The sequence below is a fragment of the Petaurus breviceps genome, unplaced genomic scaffold (assembly GCF_028583685.1).
Source record: "Petaurus breviceps papuanus isolate PSGF00001 unplaced genomic scaffold, PetGlider_PUasm1.0 176, whole genome shotgun sequence".
In the NCBI taxonomy this organism is placed as follows: domain Eukaryota; kingdom Metazoa; phylum Chordata; class Mammalia; order Diprotodontia; family Petauridae; genus Petaurus; species Petaurus breviceps.
In genome coordinates, this window is record NW_027185771.1 from 15,262,944 (window position 1) to 15,282,530 (window position 19,587).

General features: G+C 35.3%; 1 protein-coding gene across 3 annotated transcripts in view; it reads right to left on the reverse strand.

Annotated features, from left to right (window-relative positions):
- Positions 1-19,587, reverse strand: part of NFATC3 (nuclear factor of activated T cells 3) — a 184,585-nt gene that overhangs the window by 101,538 nt on the left and 63,460 nt on the right. The window lies entirely within an intron of this gene.

The following is a 19,587-nucleotide window of genomic DNA, read 5'->3' on the forward strand; positions in this document are numbered from 1 at the left end:
CAGTAGCAATCTCAATAGGGCTTATTTTAGAGGAATCTTACACAGTAAGGGGAGGGCTTATTTTCGGGATAGGTCTCATTATCGGGGAAACACGGTAGAACAGGCCTGCACAACCTTCAGCCCTCGGGCACTGGTGGCATGCCAAACCCAGTGAAAAATGTAGAGGAAAACATCCTTGTATGCAGAAGAGATCCTTTGGCATGCTGCAAGTAGGCTGAAGGCAGGTTACAGGTTGTGCAGGCCTGATCTAGAGGTGGGACACCTAGATTCAAATTCCAGTCCTACCATTTTCAGGTATCTATGTAGCCTTGCCTTGATCAAGTCTCTTAACTTTGTGGGCTTCAGTTTCCTCATCTGAAAAATGAAGGAGTTGGACTAGATCAGGGGTGAGGAACCTACAGCCTGGGCCACATGGAGCCTTCCAGGTCCTTGGGGGCAGCCTTTTGACTAAATCCAAGTTTTACAAAACAAATCCTTTTATTAAGGGGATTTGTTCAGTGAAGTTTGGATTTAGTCAAAGGGACTCACTTGAGGCCTCAAGACCACAGGTTCTCTACCCCTAGATCAGGTAATTTCCAAGATTGGTTTAGTACTTGCTATTCATAATGGGTAAAATCTGATCATTTAAAAGGAACTATATCCCTCAAAAATAGAGTGTAAATGGGGCGGCTACATGGCACAGTGAATAGAGCACTCACTGGGCCCTGGAGTCAGGAAGACCTGAGTTCAAATCTGCACTCAGACACTTAACACAAAAACTAGATATGTGACCTCAGGCAAGTCCTTAACCCCAATTGCCCTACCTCCCCCTCCAAAAAGAGCAAAAAAAAAAAAAATAGAGTGTAAGCTCTGGAAGATCAGTTACAAAGAGGAAAACAACTTTTATGCATAAGCTTGTGCATTTAATATGAAATACTCAAAAGGAAGTGATAAAAATCTGTAATATTTTCAACCCTCAAAAAGTTAAAGTGAACATTTCTTGACCTTTCATCTCAATTTTGAAACAGAAATCTATCACTACAAGTAAGCAAGAAAAGTTCAAGGCTTCAGCCTATTTTCAAATGGAATAGCAGCAGCATCCATGCAGCTCCAATAACAGGCCCAGCAGTAGTCAGTGTGGGGAAGGAAGGGGACGGGAAGAGCTGGGGACACACAGACTTGGCTCCAGCACACTAACTACTTCCATCTATTAGCTTTCACTGAGACCTGATTCCCCCAACTCTCTAACATTTACATCCCTGAGCTTCCTCTCCCAACACTTGTATACCTTCATCCAAATCTCCTGCCACACTCCAGATGGAAGCTGGAATACTATTTGTTTTCCCACTGCCACATCCTCCTCCCCAACAATGTTTCCTCCTTTTAAGTTTATAAGTCAAAATTTTTTACTCAATCCAAATTACAGTAGTTATCGTTTATCTGTCCCCAGGTTATTCTCCCTCCTTTCTCAAGGGATTCAGCACCTGGCTCACCATATTCCTCTCTTCCCCCACTCCTCCTGCCCTTATACTAGAGGATTTCAACATCCATGTTAATACTTCCTTAAACTCCCTAACCTCCCAATTCCTCAATTTCCTTAAATACCATGAACTACACTTTCACACCATAAATAAGGATGGTGGTCACACACCGAATCTCATCATTAGCAAAAAGTGTTCTACTTCCCTGATTAACAGCTCTAACATTCCTCCATCTGACCATAATCTCCTATCATTCCATGTCTCACTCTTCTCTAACCCTACTGTTTGCTCTCATGGAGACCTCTATTACTTTCAACTTTTCAGTACGTACTTAGGCTACCATTCCCTGCTCTTAACTTTCCTTCCATCATGATCCAATCTTGACCCTACATAGCCAATTAAATACTGCACTATTCTCTACTCTAGAATTCCTTGTCCATGTCTTATTCCCAATCATCCCTTTCCAAACCTGAGCTCTGTATTTCTCTCAACATCTCCCCTCTCCACTTCTAATAATATGCTGTTGACTGGGCTGAAAGAAGTCAGACAACTATGGTGGCTTGTTACATTATGCTGTTCAGATTTAACTGGCTCTCACTACAGCAAGACAATTATTTCACTCTTCTCTAAGTCCTATGCTCTTCTCTAAAGTCTCCCACACCTCCCTTCTCCCTGTTCTGTTAACTGAGGACTTCAACTTAGTTTACTGAGAAAACCAAGACCGTTCCTGGTAACCTCTCTCTCCTCTTTTCATCTCAAAACTCCTTATCATCATCCTCCCACTCTCTTCGCCTCTCATGATTCTGACAATGAGGTGGTCCTCACTTTGGCCAAGTACCTCTACAGGTACTGTATAGCTAGCTAATCTATTCTACTATTCACAACTCTATTTCTTATCCAAAACCATACTGTTTTGATGATGAACACTTTGTAATATAGTTTGAAATCTGGCACTGCTAGACTATTATCCACATTTATTTTTTCATTGACTTCCTTGATATTCTTGAACTTTTGCTCTTCCAGACAGATTTCATTATTATTTTTTCTAGTTCTATAATTTGGGAAGAATTGTCATTTTTATTACCTTTAATTTTTAGGATTTCCAATTTGATGTTTAACTGGGGATTTTTAATCTGTTCCTTTTCTAGTTTTTAAATTGTATACCCAATTCATTAGTCTGCTCTTTCTATTTTAATGATATAGGTCTTTAGAGATGAATTTTCCTTTGCTGCATCCCATGAGTTTTAATATGTTTCATTATCATCATTCTCTTTAATAAAATTATTTCTTGTTTCCTTGTTTTTTAACCCACTCATTCTTTAAGATTAGGTTATTTAGTCTCCAATTAATTTTTTTCGGGGGGGGGCAATTGGGGTTCAGTGATTTGCCCAAAGTCACATGGCTAGTAAGTGTGTCAAGTGTCTATGGCCACATTTGAACTCAGGTCCTCCTGACTCCAGGGCCAGTACTCTATTCACTGCACCACCTCGCTGCCCCTCCAATTAATTTTTAATCTGTGTTTCCATGGCCCCCTATTGAAGATAATTTGATAATTTTTATTGCGTTATAATCTGAATGGGATGCATTTAATATTTCTACAATTAGCTATAAACTTATGCCCTAGTATATGTTCAATTTTTGTAAAGAAACCCTATACTGTTGAGAAAAAGTTTATTCTTTTCTGTTTCCATTCAATTCTTTCCAGATATCTATCATATCTAGCTTGTCTCAAATTTTACTCATCTCCTTGATTTTTTTTTTGTTAGATTTAATCCAATACTGAGAAGAGAAGGTTAAAGTCCCTCACTATTATAGTTTTACTATCTATTTCCATCTGTAACTAATTTAACTTTTCCTTTAAAAATCTGGATGCTATAGCATTTGGTGTATATAGTTTTGGTACTGATATTAATTATCTATGGTACCTTTTTATCATAATGTAGTTTTCTTGTTTATCTCTTTTAATTAAATCTATTTTAGCTTTAACCTTATCTGAGATCATAACTGGTACTCCCGCTTTTTTTTCATGAGCTAAATCACAAACTCCAGCCCTTTATTTTTACTCTATGTCTATCCCTTGTTTTTTTTTCTTTGTAACTTTTAAATATTTGTTTGTTTATTCAGTTCCACAATACCTTGAGTAGAGAATTTTCTCCCCCTCCCTATTCCCTCCCCTCCCCCCTATAGCAGCATGTTATATCAAATACAGGTTGTACAAATACCTTCACATGAAACATTAGTTATGTTGTAAAGAAGCACTATAACCAGTGAACAATGAAAAAGAAGGGACAAAACAAAACACAAAAGAGAGAGCAAGTAGTTTGCTTCAATATGCATTCAGACTCTATAGTTCTTTCTCTGCATGTGGATAGCCCTTTCCATCATGAATCTTTTGTAGTTGTCTTCTAACCTCAGAGGAACCCAGTCTACCAAAGTTAGTCGTCACACATAACGATGTGTATGTCATTATGTACAAAGTTCTCCTGGTTCTGCTCTCCTTACTCAGCATCAGTTTATATAAGTCTCTCCAGGTTATTATGAAGTCCATCTGCTCATTTCTTATAGCACAAAAGTATTCCATTACATTCATAAACCACAACTTGTTTAGCCATTCCCCAAATGATGGACATCTCTTTGATTTCCAATTCTTTGCCACCACATAAAGAGCTGTTTATAAATATTTTTGTACATATGGGTCCTTCTCCCACTTTATATGATCTCTTTGGGATACAGCCCTAGAAGTGGTTTTGCTGGGTCAAAGGGTATACACATTTTTATAGCCCTTTGGACATAGTTCCAGAATGCTCTCCAGAATTGGTTGGATCAGTTCACAATATATCTTGTTTTTAACTGTGTTCTGGGTAAACAACCTATTGCTGAATTCTCTGGTTTTTAATCCATTCTGCTATCCATTTTCATTTTATGGCTGAGTTCATCCCATTAACATTCAAAATTATAATTAATTACTAGTTGTATATTTCCCTCCATTTTACTTTTTTTAAATCTGTGTTTATCCTCTCCCTCTCTTTTTTACTAGATCCCTCCTGAATTGTCTAATTGACTTCTAACCACTGCCTCCCTTATCCACACCTCTTCTGAGAATTCCTCATTTATCCTCCTCATTCCTTAATTTACCCACCCTTCTACTAAGAGTCCTTCCCTTATCCTCTCCTCTGGTCATCCTATTTTTCTCTATGTTAAGAAGACTTTTATACCCTTCTAGATGTATATTATTCCTTCTTTAACTCAGAACTGATGAAAATAAAGTTCTAGCACTACCAGAACTCTACCTGCTCCTGCCTGCATGTAACAGTTCTATTCACTTCATTTGTGTGCTATCATAGCTCCATTTTACCTCTCCCTATGCCATTTTATTTTTTAGGATCATCCCATCATACTCAACTCAATTCCCAAATTTCTATTTATGTATGCCCTTTCAAACAACCCAAGTAAGGATAACATTCTCAGGAGTTACAGATTACATTTTCCCATAAGTAGTCAATATCTTAACCTTATTAAATCCTTTACAATTGGTTTTTAATGTTTACCTTCTTACGTTTCTCCTGAACATAGTACATCAAGTTTTCCATTCAGTTCTGGTCTTGTGAAATTGTGAAAATTCACAATTGCCCACAAATATTTTAGTTCATTAAATATCCATTTTTTCCCCATTCAGGATTACATTGCTGGCCCAGCTCCTTTGCTCTTTGGAATAGAATGTTCTGTGCTCTTTGGTCTTTTAATATAGCAACTGCTCAATCTTGTGTTATACTGAATATAGTTCTACAGTATTCTTTTCTAATTGTTTGTAGTGTTTTCTTTTTGACTTAGGAGCTTAAAACTTAGCTATGATATTCCTGTGAGTTTTCATTTAGGGATCTCTTTCAGGTGGTGATTGGTGGATTTTTTCTACTTTGCCCTCTCATTTTAAAACTTCATGACAATCTTCTTTAATAATTTCTTAAATTTTCTATAAATTCTAAAAATTTCTATTTTTTAATTAATTATAATTTTCAGATAGTCCAACAATTCTGTTATCATCTCTCCTGGATCTGTTCTCTAAGTCAGTTGTTTTTCTAAAGAGATGTTTTACATTCTCTTTTTCATTCTTTTTATTGGTCTTAGTATTTCTTAGTATCTTATGAAGTCATTAGCTTCCTGTTGCCCAATTCTAATTTTTAAGGAGTTATTTTCTTCTTTAAGTTTTTGCATCTCTTTTCCCAATTGGCTAATTTTCTCTTTTCATAATTTTCTTGATTTTCATGCATTACTCTTATTTTTTTCCCCTAATTTTTCCTCAATTTCTCTTATCTGATGTTCTTCCAAAAACTCTTTTTTGGCTTGTGATCATTTTGTTTTTCTTTTGAGATAGAAAAAGCTGTTTTAATTTCAGTATCTTCTTCTGAGCCTGAACCGAGATCTTTTCTATCACCATAGAAGGTATCTATGGTTTTATTCTTTCTCTTTTGCTTACTCATTTTATTTATATATTTTAACATTTTTTTTTTTTAGCAATTTATTTCTTGTCTGTTAACTTTGCACTGAAATCAGGCTTATGTTAAAATTGGGCTCTGGTCCCAAGGTGTCAGGGATAATACCTCAGGCTTCAGGTTTTGGGGGGTGTTATTTTCTGAACTCTGGCAGTCTTGACTTCCCATATACCTTTCTGTCCTTGAGCCATGAACAGAGCCCCCAGCAACAATGTTACATCAATGCTCTTCTTGTGTTACCTTTTGAAGCTACAAGCTTCAGCTCACCCCTTCCTCTGGAACCAAAACTGTGGATCCCAACCTTTTGCAAGTACCCACACCCTCTGCAACTGCACCCATCTTGGCACACCCTAGCCCTTCCTCACCCACAATCATAGGCCAGGATTGCATCTGGTCAACACACCTGGGCCCAACTTCCAGAGACAGGAGAGAGTTACAATTTTCCCTGACCAGTTTTCCTACCTTCCCTACCCCAACACCCCCCCCTCCACCCCACTGCCAATGTAAGTGAATTTTCGTGATGTTGGGGTTGCCACCTGACACAGCTGCCCCAAGGCTTATTGTTTGTTGATTCAGAGGTATCTCCAAGGTATCTGCACTTCAATCAGGTCAAACCACCACTCCAGAAGGTAGTCTTTCCTAATGTACTCTCCAGCTGTCTTAGGCAAACAACTGCTTTACCCCAGTTTTAATGATTTCTGACACTAAAAGTTCACTTCGAGGTGTTATTTTATACTATTTGTGAGGAAATTTAGGAGAGTCAGGTAATTTCCTGCTTTATTCTGCCACCTTCCTAGAATCCTCTGTAGAACTGGAAACAAAGTAGGTACTCATTTTGGAAGAAATGGCTGAAAAAATGGTGGTATGTAACTATACTGGAATATTATTATGCCAGAATAAAAACTGGGCAGGTTTAGTTAAACCTGTAAAGACTTATATGAAATGACTCAGAGTAAACTTGCCCAAAACGACAAAACATGTTAAAGGAAAATAATTCTGTAAAACTTAATACTCAGAAGCCATTTGGTGAAGTAGATAGTACACTGGGGTCTGGAGTCAGGAAGATCTGAGTTCAAATTTGGTCTACAACACTTATTAGCAATGTGACCCTGAGAAACACATTACCTCTGTCTACCTCAGCTACAGAGACTAAAGTAGAGGTAACCACTCCCCAGGGTTACTGTGAGGGTTAAGTATCATGTTTGTAAAGCACTTAATACAGTGCTAGCACATAGTAGGTGCTCAATAAGTACTTATTTCCTTCCTACTCTCCTGCCTCAAATCAACACAATGACTCATCATGACCCTAAGACTAAAGATAAAGCATGCCTCCCATCTCTGGGCAGAGATTAATGATGGACTATAGGAACAGAATAAGACACACATTTACAAACACAATCAATATGTTAATTTGTTTTTTACTTTATATATTTGTTATAAGGGACAGCTTTTGAGAAGAGAAGCAATAGTTATTGGTAGGATCAGAGGATAGTGATCTTAGAAAGGAAAAAAGTGCCACTGAAATATTAAATTTAATACTTTTTAAATTGAAATTCTTTTTAAGGATACATAAATGCTTTTTTCTCTTCTTTGTATATAAAAATATTCATGTTTGCTGAAACAAGAAATTTGTCAAAAAAATTTTTTTTAATTATATAATCATGGAATTAAAGCAACCTTATCAGTCTCTAGGCAATGATTTATTCTACAAACTATTTCAGCTGGTTATCTTATTATACACCTAAATTTTGCCTTATTCAATCAAAACCCATTTTTTAAATGTTCTCTGTGTAAGTCAAGAACAATACTTCAATATTTTCTTTAAAGCATATTTTGGAACAGATAAGGCACATAATATACAGAAAGAAATTATCACAGTAACCTAGTATTTGAAAAATCCTAAGATTCTGGCTAGTAGGGCAAAAACTCCCAATATAAAGCAAAAGGATTATTGGGAAAAACAAGAAAGTAGTCTGGCAAAACTAGGCATTTAACAAAATTTCATACCATACACCAAATTCAAAATGGTAATGATTTAGACATTAAGGGTGATATCATAAGCATAAATTAGTGATGCATGGAATAAATTCCTGTCAGATATATGGATAAGGGATGAGTTCATGCCTAAACAAAACATAGATTCACAAATGGTAAAATGGACAATTTTGATTACATAAAATTAAGGTTTTTGCACAAGTAAAACCAATGTAGCTAAAATTAGATGAAAAGCAGGAAACTTGGAGGGGGGAATAAATCTTTAGAAAAGATTTCATTGGGGCGGCCAGGTAGCACAGCGAGTAAAAGCACTGGCTCCAGTGTCGGGATGACCTGGGGATCGAATCCAGGCTCAGATTAGCACCACACCCAGAAATAACTGGCCATGTAACCTTGAGCAAGTTACTTAACCCCGATTGCTTTAAAAAAAAAAAAAGATTTCATTTCTAAAACATACTGAGAATATAGTCAAATTTACAAGAATATGAACTATTCTGCAATGAAAAATTGTCAAAGCATATGAATGAGCAATATTCAGAGAATTAAAAATTCAAGCTATCAATAGTCATATAGAAGAATGCATTAAATCACTAATAATTAGAAAAACACAAATTAAAGCAACTCTGAGGTATCACTCATACCCATAGATTGGCTAATATGACAGAAAAGGAAAATGCCAAATGTTGGAAAGGATATAGGAAAACAGGCACTCTAATGCACTGTTAGTAGAGCTATGAATTGGTCCACTCATTCTGGAGAGCCATTTGGACCTATGCCCAAAAAGCTATTAAACTGTACATATCCCTTGGCCCAGCAATACCACTACCACATCTATATCCCAAAGAGATTTAAAAAAAGAAAAAGGACTCATACTTACAAAAATGGCAGCTAGATGATGAAATGAATAGAGTTCCAGGCCTGGAGTCAAGAATATTCATCTTCCTGAGTTCAAATCTGGCCTTAGACAATTTACTAGCTGTGTGACCCTGGGCAAGTCACTTAACCTTGTTTTCCTCAGTTTCTTCATCTATAAAATGAGCTAGAAAAGGAAATGGCAAACTACCCAATATCTTTGCCAAGAAAACTCCAAATGAAGTCATGAACTGTTGGGCACAACTAAAAAATGACTGAAACACAAACATACTTGAAGCAACTCTTCTTGTGCAGGCAAAGAATTGGAAACTAAGGTGATGGCTCATCAACTGAGGAGTGGCTGAACAAGTTGTGGTATATGATTGTGATGAATGCTATTGGGCTATAAGAAATGATGAAGGGGCATTTTCAGAAAAACCCGGGAAGACTTGTATGATCCGATACAGAGTGCAGAGTGAAGTGAACAGAATCAGAACAACTGACATAGTAACAGCAATACCATAAAGATAGATCAATTTTGAAAGACTGAGATACTCTGATTAAAGCAATGACCAACCACAATCCCAAGGACTCATGATGAAACATGCCATCCACCTCCAGCTAGAGAACTCAAGAGTACAGACTGAAACATATTTTCTTCTATCAAATTTTATTTTATTTATTGGGGGGGCAGGGTAATGCAGAACATGGCTAATACGGAAATCTGTTTTATGTATCTATACATATTTGTAATGGGTTCTATTTTTCTTGCCTTCTCAATAAGTGGGGGGGGGGAAGGAAAGATAAGAGGATCTGGAACTGAAAATAATTTTTAAATTGAATTTTAAAAATCAATTTGATAACACTAGCAACCAAAATACACTATAGATTCCTTTCCTACAAATTAAATAAAATTAAAATCCCATTTTACATTTTGGCTTAGGACCAAGTTATTAAACTAAAAAGGATTTGGGGGTAAATGGGATTAATATTTTAATCTAGGAATTTTACTAAAAAAAAAATTTGTCATATCTGAATAATTATAGGAGTAAAATATGTACTTCTTTCTCTCTTTTCCAACAGAATTAAATTAGGCAGAAATCTGTAAAGAAAAAGTTTAAACAAAAGTGCTAGGCACCATTATACAGATGCTAAAATGTTACATCTACCAATAGCACATTCTCAAATGACAAAATTGTAATACAAAAAAATGAAGTCCCCCATGTCACATAAACCTGGAATGGAAGCCTTATAGAATCATGTTAGTGCAAGACTCAAACACCAAAAACAATGAGAAATAGTTTTTCTCCTAAAGAGCCTCTGAACTTTCTACAAATGGGCTGGTGCCTATTGTTCATGTGTATGCCATATTCTGGTACAAATGATCTCTTTCAACAGGTGGAATTCCTATAACTAAAAGTCTAGGAAAACTTTAAATGGAGAAAGAACAAGAGAAATTGAGCTATAAGTTGGAAATACGAACCCATGAATGATCTAACAACAGCTGCAGGATTAAAAACAAACAACTGTAGGTTGACTAGGGCATGGTATACATGTAGTACACATGCAATGATAAACTAAGCACCCCAAAGTATAACTGCAATATCCTAGAACACACAGTATTTCTGGGAAAGCCAAAAAATACCCTAGAAGACTACAATAGTGTCATAGGAAGTAATCACAATTTATTTCAATTATGACTACGTCCTATTTTTTGAGATTAGCAGCTAATAGTCTTTTGCTATAAACTTGATGACATCTCAAAAACAACCTAAGTCCTAATACAAAATAAAGATTAACTGGAAATTTTTAAAAGGGAAGTAGAGGAAAAGGGAAAAAACTTTTAAGGAAGCATTTAATTGAGTCAGAACCAGCATTTTAAAGTAAAAAGCATCCCATCTTAGTGTTAAATCACATGGGAAGACAGTGCAAAAGTCTTAGTGCTAAGGCTTTTGGAACCACTGTACTTTGTATTTCCAAACCCGATAAACACAAGAGTTCACTTCCTCTCATCCTAAATTATATTATCAGGTTTTTTCTTCCTTGTGCTCAAGATTTCAATTGATTTTTAAAAAATTTTCCAAATGATCTTTATTAGTAATTTTACAGGAGAGTCCCAGTTTTGGATTAAAACAGTCCCTTCCTTCTAACCAAGGAGTTAGAAGAGATTTAGCTTTATTCCACCTTGGTATGAAGTGAAACAAGGAATGTGTCATGTTAAAATTAAAGGAGGGGGATGGTGTCTTGACAAAAAGTTAAAAGAGAAATTTAAAATGCTACTAAGGGAAACTTGAAGTGGATTTAGAAAAAAATTTCAATTTACCTAATAAAACTAAGACTATTCCATGAAACCAGAGTAATACAGTTTAATCAGTAAAACGTTGTTTAAATGTTAAGTCAAACAAGACAGAAAGGTGAAAAATGATATTTTTTAAATGGTTGGGATACTACCAAACATATATCCCAAGGAGATTAAAAACAGGAATAAAGGAGAAAAGGACCCATACATACAAAAATATTTATAGTAGTTCTTTTTTTTAATAGTAAAGGACTGAAAATTAAGGGGTACCCATCAAGTCTTAAATTTGCTGAACAAATTATGCTATGTTAATATATTGAAATATTGCTGCACCTTAAGAAATGATGAAAGGGCTAAGTTTCTAGACAAACTTGGGAAGGCTTTTATGGACTAATACAGTGTGAAGTGAAGAAAACAAGAACCCTTTATAGATGTAACAACAACAATATTGTAAAGAAAAATAACACTGAAAGACTTTAGTACCCTGATCAATACAATGTTCAACCTGGATCCCAGGGGACTCAGGATGGAGCTTATTATCCACCATCAGAGATACCCACCAGACAGAGAGGTCAGAGACTCAAACTAAAAAATAAGGTATATATTTATGAACACAGCCAATGAAAGAATTTGTTTTGCTTGATCAGGCACATGTGTTTTAAGAATTTTGTGGGGTGGCTAGGTGGCACAGTGAGTAGAGCGCTGGCCCTGGAGTCAGGAGGACCTGGGTTTGGATCCGGCCTCAGACACTTGACACATACATACAAAAACTAGCTGTGTGACCTTGGGCAAGTCATTTAACCCCAATTGCCCTATCATCCTCCCTCCAAAAAACCAAAAAAAAAAAAAAATTTGTGTTTCTCCCCCTTTCCTCCCCCAAAAATTGGAGATGGGGTGATAGTAAAAGGGTTCTTACCTCTCCAAAAAAGAGGTCAAAGTATTTTTAAAGAATGCAGTCACTCAATAACATTAATTAAGTGCCTGCTATGTGTCAGGCACAATGCTCAGACCTAGGGATACAAAAAGAGGCAAAAGAAAATCCCTCCCCTCAAGGAGCTTACATTCTAATGACTGATGGTATGGAAATGCTTAGTGTTTATTAAGGTCAGAATAAAAAAAATTAAAATATAAACAGAAGGAACTGGAAACAACTAAACTATAACAATCAAGCTTGGCTCCAAATAAAAAAGGAGAAAATGCAACTTTTCTTCCTCATAAAAATGAGGGTCTATGGATTTGGATATCAAATATAATGTCAGATTCAACTGATGCACTGATTAGTTTTGCTGCAGTAGCAACTGTAATACTGGGAACTTTCATTACCTAGAAATGGAAAGGGGATTGAACATCTATTCAAGAAGATTACAGGGACCCCTGTGCTAGCACTGTGTACACAGTGACCAGGCACCATTTGGCAACTCCATTGCCCATTACCCAGTTCTAGGTCACATTTCCAGGGCAGAGAGGAATGCCTGTAGTCAAGACAGAAGGGGTCCTACCTAGTTAAGGACCAGAGCTCAGACAAGGAAAATATTCTGAATCACACCAACACTGAGAACCTCAAGACCTCCAAAACTAGCTATGAAAATAGCAGAGAGAAAAAGCCTAATAATACTCAGAAAGTGCCACTCCCCACTCCCACCCCAAGGACAAGCAAATCTCAATTCTAACATAAAGTCCAAAGTCAAGAAATAGACTGGAAAAATAGGCAAGCAACCAAAAAAGAACCTGGCCATAAAATGCTAATACTTGTGATAGGAAAGATCAGGACACAAACTCAGGAAAACAGTGCCATGAAAATGTCTATAAACACAGCCTCCAAGAAAAATGCAGATTAGGCACAAACCCAAGAAGAATTCCTAGAAGTCTGTTTAAAAGAGGAAAAAGAAGATTATAAAAATCAAGTAAGTATAGTAAAGGAAAACTGGGAAAAGAAGTGAGAGCAAAGCAAGAAAATTATGAAAATAAAATGAAAAGTTTTGTTAAAGAGACACAAAAAATTACTTGAGAATATAATATCTGAAAAACCAAAATTGGTCAAATGGTAAAAGAGGTCTTTGAAAAATATTTTTGGTCAAGTGGAAGCTAATGACTCCATGATATATCAAGACACAATAAACCAAAGTCAAGAGAATTTAAACATAGAAGAAAAAGTGAAATAATCTCACTAAAAAAAACTGACAAGGAAAACAGATTTAAGGAGAAAGAATTTTTCCCCCCCACAAAAGGACTTTGACATCATAGTTCAAGAAATTACAAAGGAAAGCTGCTCAGATGACCAAAAAAAAAAAATTCAAAGACTCTACCAATTAACTCTTGAAAGAGATCTCAAAATGAAAACTACCAGGAAAATAGCTAAATTCCAGAATCCCCATGTCAAGCAGGAAATATCACAGGTATCCAGAAAGAAATAATTCAAATACTGTAGACCCATACACAGAAGAGTAGCAGTTACCAGTTTTAAGGAATGGAAGCCATGGAATATGGTATTCTAGACAGCAAAGGAGGTAGGATTACAACCAAGAACCACGTACCTAGCAAAACTGAATAATCCTATGAAGTGTGAAACGGACATTTAATGAAATAAAAGACTTGAAGGTATTTCTCACAAAAAGACACAAATAAAACAGGAAATATAACAATCAAACACAAGATTTGAGATACACATAAAAAGGAAAACATGAGTGAGAAATCATAAGGAATTTAATGAGCTTAAATTGTTTACATTCCCAAATGTGAAGATGATATGTATAACTCCCTAAAATTTTATCATTAGGCCAATTAGAAGACATGGGTGTGAGTTAATTATAGTGGGATAATCTCAAAAGAAAAATGGAATGCTGAGAACAAAAGATATACTGAGAAAAGGGGAAAGGAAGAGGAAAAATGGGGAAAATTATCCCACATAAAAGAAGTATACAAGGAAGAGGTTTAACAATGAAGGAGAAAATGGGTGGGGGGAGCAGGCAATGCTTGAACCTTAATCTCATCTGACCTGCTTTAAGTGAGAAAAATATAAGAATACACACACACACTCAGTGGGGTATAGAAATCCATCTTACTCAACAGGGAAATAGGAAATGGATAAGAGGTATAAAAAAGGGGAGACTCGGGGAGTTAATAGGAGGGAGGGTAGATTAAGGGAAGTAGTCATCAATGCAAAACAGACTTTAAGAGAGACAAGGTAAAAAAAGAGAGAAAAATGGAGAAACAGAAGAAAATAGAATGGGGAGAACCACACAGTAATTATAACTGTAAATGTGAATGAAATGAATTTATCCTAAAATTGAAGCTGAGAGTGGAATGGATTACAATCCAACCACAGAATCCAACAGTATGCTGTCTAAAAGAAATACACGTTAAATAGAAAGATACAGACAAAGTTAAAATAAGGGGCTTGAGCAGAATCAATTATGCTTCAGCTGACATAAAAAAGGCAAGGGTAAGCAATAATGATCTCAGATAAAGTAAAAGCAAAAATAGATAAAATAAGCAGGGAAATAACAACAATGAAAAAGTCTCAAAAGTAGACATATATGCACCAAATGGGAGAGCATCCAAATTCATAAAGGAAAAGTTAAATGAGTAATAGGAAGAAATAGTAAAACTATACCAGCAGGGGAACCTCAACTTTCCCTGCACAGAACTAGATAAATCCAACCATAAAATGAAAAGCAAAGACATTAAGGAGATGAAGAGAATTTTAGAAAAGTTTGATATGACCAACCTCTCAAGTGAATAGGAACAGAAAGGAATATACTTTTTTCTCAACTATACATAGCATTTTTACAAAAATTGACCATGCTTAGGGTATAAAAAACTCATAAAGAAATGTATAAAGCAGAAATATTAAATGGACCTCTTTAAGGATCAAAATATGATTTAAAAATTACATTCAGTAAAAGGATCTTAGAATTATAAATTAAAAATCAATTGGAAATTAAATAATCTAATCCTACAGAATGAGTGGTCAAAAAACATATCAGAAAAAAAATAAATAATTTCATTAATAGTAATGATAATGAGACAACATACCAAACTCTGGAATTCAGTCAAAGCAGTGCTTAGGGTTAAGTTTATATCTCTAAATGCTTATATAAATAGAGAAAGAATAAATTAATGAATTGGACATGCAATGAAAAAAAAACTAGAAAAAGAAAAGACTCTCTAAGTAATATAAAACCATAGTTAAAGTTTTATGGAAAAAAAAATCAATAAAATGGACAACTAGTTAATTTGACTAAAAAGTGAGAAAAATTAAATCACCAGCATCAAAAATTAAATAGATAAATAATGCACATACAAATTATTAGGAGTTATTTTGCCAAATTATGTGAAAATAAACCTGACAATCTAAATAAAATGGATGAATATTATAAAAAATACAAATTGCCACAAACAAAAATAAAAAAATTGAAAATTAAAAAAATTTTTTTGTTTTTAAAAACCAACAAATTACCCAGATTAACAGAAGATACTTAAGTAATCCTATCTTAGAAACAGAAATTAAATTGACCATAAATGAACCCCCCCCCCAAAAAAATCTCCAGGACAAAATAGATTTACAAATGAATTCTACAAAACATTTAAAGAATAATTAATGCCAATACTATAGAAACTGTTTGAAAAATAATATTTAAAGCAGTCCTACACCAAATTCTTCTATGACACAAATATGGTTTTGATACCTATGCCAGGAAGAGCAAAAACAGAAAAAACTATAACAATTTCTCTAATGAATACTGATGTAAAAACCTTAAATAAAATACTAGCAAGTAGATTGCAGCAATATGTCACAAAGACCATACACTATGACCAAGTGGGATTTATACCAGGAATGCAAGGCTTGTTCAATATTAGGAAAACTTGTAAATATAAATTTTCCATACCAATGCCAAAAAAGCCCAAAAGTTATATGATTATATCAATTGATGCGGAACAAGAGTGTGACAAAATATAACACCTGTTTCTATTTAAAAAAAAAAAAAACATTAGAAAGCATAGAAATCATTGCAGCTTTTCCGAAAATGATAAGTAGTATCTTAAAACAAGAACAAGCATTATCTGTAAGGGGATAAACTAGAAGTCTTTCTAATAAGATGAGGGGGTGGCATAAGTATGCCCATAAGCATCAATATTCAATATTTTAATAGAAATGCTAGCTACAGCAATAAGACAAGAAAAAGAAATTAAAGGAATAAAAGAACAAGTAAACAAAACTATCACTCTTTGCACATGATATGGTCATAAACTTAAGTACCCAAGACAACTAATTAAAAAACTAGGTGAAAAAATTAACAAATTTAGCAATGATTCAAGATACAAAATAAATCCAGAAAAATCATTACCATTTATGTATGAAATAACAAAAGCCAGCAGGAAGAGGTAGAAGGTGAAATTACATTTAAAATAACTGCAAACAATAAAAAATAATGGCAGTTACTCCTGTCAAGACACACCAACGACTATATAAACATAATTATAAAACACTTTACACACACAAAAAAATTTAAACAATTTGGAGAAATATTAGCTGCTCATTGACAGGTTGAGCTAATGTAATAAAAATGACAATTTTATATAAATTAATATCTTTATTCAGTGTCATACCAATCAAACTTCCAAAGAATTATTTTATAGTGCGAGAAAAAAATAACAAAAATCATCTGGAAAAACAAAAGGTCAAGAAAGTCAAGGTAATCAATAGGAGAAAAAAAGTGAAGGAAGGTAGCCTAGCAGTACCAGATCTTAAACTATATTACAAAGTGGTAAACATCAAAACAATCTAATAGTGGATAAAGAAAAAGAGTGGCTCATCAATGAAATAGATTATGTACATGTTATACAGAAACAAATGAGCACAGCAACCTAGTGTTTGATAAACCCAAAGATTCAAGCTACTGGGGAAAGAACTCACTATTAAAAAATGCGAGGAAAACTGCAAAGACAAAAACTACTGGAAAAGCAGTCCAGGAGAAACTAGGCAAAGATCAGTATCTCATAGCATATACCAAAATAAGGTCAAAAGAGGTAAATGACTTAAGACATAAAGGGTAACACCATAAACAAATTAAGGAAGCATGGAAAATTTTACCTGTTAGATCTATGGATAAGAGAAGAGGTTATGATCAAACAAGGTACAGAGAGAAACAGAATATAACTTTGATGGAATACTATTATAATGCTATAAGAAATAATGAAAGGGATAAAAACCTGGGAAAACATAACCGATACAGAATGAAGTGAGCAGAACCAGAAGACCATAGTACATAGTTAAAGCAATGATCATTTGCAAAAAACTTAGCTACTGGGGTGGCCAGGTGGCTCAGCGAGTAAGAGCACCGGCTCCAGGATCAAATCCGGGCTCAGATATTCAGCACCACACCCAGAAATAACTGGCCGTGTAACCTTAAGCAAGTTACTTAACCCCGATTGCTTTAAAAAAAAAAAACTTAGCTACTCTAATCAATACAATGATCCATGACAATTTCAAAGGCCTCATGATGAAAACATTTTTTTTATACTTTCTTTATCTAGCCTTTTTTTTTTTTTTGCATTTCCATAACAAATAAGGAAATACGTTCCGCAAAACTTCAAATGTACAATGAATAGTTTTGCTTGTCTTTTCTTTTTTGGTTGTTTTTTGGAGGGCAATTGGGTTTAAGTAACTTGCCCAAGGTCACACGGCTAGGTTTTTGTGTGTGTGTGTGTGTGCATGTTAAGTGTCTGAGGCTGGATCTGAACTCAGGTCCTCCTGACTCCAGGGTCAGCATTCTACTCACTGCGCCACCTAGCCTTCTTAATGGCTGGGAGGAAGAGGTGGAGGGAAAAAATTTGGAATTAAAAATATTTTTTTTTGCCTTTTTTTGGGAGGGCAATTGGGGTTAAGTGACTTGCCCAAGGTCCCACAGCTAGTTTTTGTGTTAAGTGTCTGAGGCCAGATTTGAACTCAGGTCCTCCTGACTCCGGGGCCGGTACTCTATTCGATGTGCCACCTAGTTGCCCCCTTAAAAATAATTTCTAAGAAGAAAATAACATTGAATTACACACTTTAAAATAAAAGTTGTACATAAAATTCATACTTCTATTATAATCCTCATTCTCTGCTCTATTTTGTATATGTTCGTTTTATTTGGTATTTAATATTATAATTTGAAAAAAAGAAAAAAAAATGTTGTTATATTGCTTTAACCTATATTTCAATACATCTTTTAATACATTTCTTCTCCCACTCCCAAACACTTAAGCTAAACACACACACGCACACACACACACACACTGTCTTTCTCTCTCTCCCCCGTTTTCTATTCTAGCCAGTAATCCAGAAGAATTTTATTGTCATTACTGCTTCAAATCAGTTTCTTCTACCAATTAATGTCTACTAAGGTTGGTTCAAAGATGGCATCAATTAAACTGCTCAAAATGAAAAATTAAACATCAACCTCTCACAATCTCCTAAGGAATCTGACCTGAATCAGGGAAACATGAAAATAACCAACCTAAACTTATTATCAATACAAGAAGTCACCATTATATCTGCTTACTTTGGCCACATACTATCATTCAGTAGTTTTATTTCAGAGGCTACATTAAAAATTAAGCATTTGCAGAGTATTACCTTTTTAAATAATTAAAACTGTCTTAAAAGTGAAATAATTGCTACATATAAATTATAAATAAAATTGCCTCATAAGCAAATGAGTTGCTCATCACTGAAGGTCTTCGAACAAAATCTTTGTAACCATTTATAGGATGTTTGTCATCATTCAGGTCAGCACTCATTCAAACATCATTCAAACCTCCACCATGATGGGTTTAGTTATTAGAAGCTCCATAAAGAAGCAGGTCTTACCTTGGGCAAGTCACTTAACCCCAATTCAATTGCCCTGCCCTCCCCCCTCCAAAAAGCAAAGAAAAAAAAAGCAGGTCTTACAATGTATCTCTGAAATAGCAAAAAGGGAAGAGTGGAGCTGAAGGTTAGTACAATGTAAGCTTTCTTCTTCCCAGGTCTCAGAGACAACTATTTGCTTCCAGTTCTTGTGCTATACTCTGCAGAGCCAGCAGAGTCCAGAACTCTCAGCCCACAGATGCTAAGAGGGATGGACAACTGGCCAGAAGGAGACTCCAAGGTTTCTTTTGCTGGTACTGGGGGAAGGACTTTGTTACATTTCCTGTACAAGTATATGCAGTCCCAGGGCAGGAAGGGGCATGCCAGAGCTTGCAGCCTCAGGAAAGCAGGGACCCTGAGCAGTTTTTTGGTTTTTGCTGGGTTTTTTTGTCTTTTTGGAGGGGGAAAAGCAGGGCAATTGGGGTTAAGTGACTTCTTGCCCAAGATTACACAGCTAAGACCAAATGATCTTCATAACACAGGAAAAATTTAGCACCTGAACCTGGCCTTATGCCTTTTATCCTGCTGACAAGATAAGGAGCTATCCTACCTGTGAGAAATATGAGAAACCAACTACCAATCAAGGAGCTCCAACATAACCAT